We start from the raw sequence: 2,896 nt of genomic DNA, 5'->3' as shown, positions 1-2,896 counted from the left end.
CCACTGCTGCCTCAGCCTGCTGTCCCTGCTGCTCACACTGCAGCAGGACACAGCCACCGAGACCAACCATAAGAGGTGTGTGTGTGTGCGTGTGTGTGTGTGTATACTGTATATATATGTTACGGTACATGTGGGAATACGGTACATGTGGGAAAACTAGGGTTAGGTGCTACGGTTAGGGTTAGGGGCAGGGTTAGGGTTAGGATTAGACATGCCAGCATGTACCAAGTCGACGTAGCACCTAACCCTAACCCTAGTTTTCCCACATGTACCGTAACATATACACACACACTGATGCTCAGTGTCATGGTCACAAACTCTGAGTCCAAAATAAAGTCAACATTGTGGGGTCAAAAATGTGTCCTTGGGAAGGCCCCAGCGAGAATTGAACTCGCGACCCCTGGTTTACAAGACCAGTGCTCTAACCACTGAGCTATGGGGCCTCACCTGGCTACAGTTAGTGAAGACAAATATTTAAAGAACACACCTATCAGACAACAAAGAAAGCGTCAGCGCATAACTAGAGAGGCAGGTTTACCACCGTCAAGTTTGTTCAGTTAACAACGTGGGTGTTTTCTATTCTCTCTCTCTCTATAGGGAGGCGGTGTGGGGGGCGTGTGTGTCAGCGGTGAGTAGCGTTCCCCGGCTGCTGCGTATGGTTCTGCAGTCGCTGCACGTTGGAGACCTATGTGAGGAGGAGCTTCCAATGTTGGCCCAGATACTGTCCCTGCTGCTGCAGCACACACGCAACCATCTGCTGGCGAACGCCACTGTACTGCAACACATCATACAGGAGCTCACGGTAAACAGTCACACACACCCTGCTGCTGGCGAACGCCACTGTACTGCAACACATCATACAGGAGCTCACGGTAAACAGTCACACACACCCTGCTGCTGGCGAACGCCACTGTACTGCAACACATCATACAGGACCTCACGGTAAACAGTCACACACACCCTGCTGCTGGCGAACGCCACTGTACTGCAACACATCATACAGGAGCTCACGGTAAACAGTCACACACACCCTGCTGCTGGCGAACGCCACTGTACTGCAACACATCATACAGGACCTCACGGTAAACAGTCACACACACCCTGCCGCTGGCGAACGCCACTGTACTGCAACACATCATACAGGAGCTCACGGTAAACAGTCACACACACCCTGCCGCTGACATAAACTACCCCTACACTACCAGATAAGGAAGGAAATGTAAACAACTTCACACTGACTGTGTGTGTGTGTGTGTGTTCCAGAGGTACTGTCGTAGCGAGGCGAGGGAGCAGTGGCTGACGGACCTGCTGTACTGCTACAGTGCCACCATGGCTGGTCACCGTGGAAACCTGGGCCTCCGAGACATCTATTGACCTCAACCACCGCCTGGACCCCCCCCCCCACACACACACACACACACACACACACACACACACACACACGCACACACCAACAACTGGACATCTCCCTCAATGAAACCTCCCACACACACACACCAACAACTTCAGATCTTATTCAGAAGTTGTTCAGACGTGATTCTCTATCATGTAGTGGATAGAATATTTCAAGCTCTATTCATTACATTTCTATGTGCAGCATTTGCACTGTAAATCTTCCCCTGGACCGCTCCCCTCCCAAAAATCTCACACATGACACCTCTACACACATCTCACACATGACACCTCTACACACATCTCACACATGACACCTCTACAAACATCTCACACGACACCTCTACAAACATCTCACACACGACACCTCACACCCAAACCCTCCTGTCTTCCTGTTGTGGCTAGCGATCTCTTACTCTGTTCTCATTCAGCTTCAAACCCGATCCCTAAACCTCTTCATTCACCTGTCTTCATTTTGCATTTATAAATCTGAGCAGAGTTCATCACTGCTGGTCCTGGGAGGCTACAGGGTGTGCAGGTTCTTGTTTCTGACACATCAAGATACTAATCAACTAATGACTAATGAATCATCAGGGCTGGAACAAAAGCCTAAACACCATGTAGCGCTCTAGGACCAGGAGTTAAGATTACTACTCTCACCTGTTTCTCTCTGTTGACTTTGTTTTGTTACAAAAATTTGAAAATAAAAGCTGTAGTGAAACACATGGCATCTTTATTGGAGTGTACAAAACAATATTAACATTATCAACATTGAGGTATTTAATCATAATTATAATATCTTGGCATTGTTTTTTTTTAACAGGATAGGAATAGTATTGACCTTCATTAAGATGAGTTATGTTGTGTACTCTAAGGGAGAGTTCACTCCTTAATGGTACCATTCAGTTCTCCTATTGCATGATATGATCAATGGAATATGAACTCAGCTTGACTTAAGACTGTTTGAGGAATGAAGATATCAGAATCCCCATAAGGCAGCAAGTAATGTGTGTATAAAGAGAGTAATATAAAGTGTATCAAACAGCACTGTGCAGAGACAGAAAGCTCTGTTAGACCTCTGATACGTCTAAAGTACCCAAGAGTGCATCTCTACCTTCAATTATGGGTAGAGGGAATGTGCGTATGTGTGTGTGTGTGTGTGTGTGGGCTGTGCGCGTGCCTGGCTGCAGGTGGGCTGGGTGTATGACCTGTTGTTGACAGGTAACCTCATTCTCCACACAAGAAGAAAGGTTATCTTGTGTGTGTGTGTGTGTGTTCTATCTTTGCAAATGGACGAAAGGTTATCTGGCGCACACACCGTGTCTGTAGACATAACCCTGTGAGGTCATGACTGTGATGTCATATGGCTTTATATGGAATTCTTGGCACAGGGAGACTACCGGTATGTCCTGGCTATTAACTACTATGGCAGTCAGATCAGAGAACAGCACAGAGGCGTTTCAATAATATTACAATAGTGTTCCCCAGTGTTCCTCAGTGTTCC

The sequence above is a fragment of the Nansenia antarctica genome, assembly GCF_963989245.1.
Source record: "Nansenia antarctica genome assembly, chromosome: 8".
NCBI lineage: Eukaryota > Metazoa > Chordata > Actinopteri > Argentiniformes > Microstomatidae > Nansenia > Nansenia antarctica.
Note: the sequence above shows the minus strand (reverse complement) of the source record.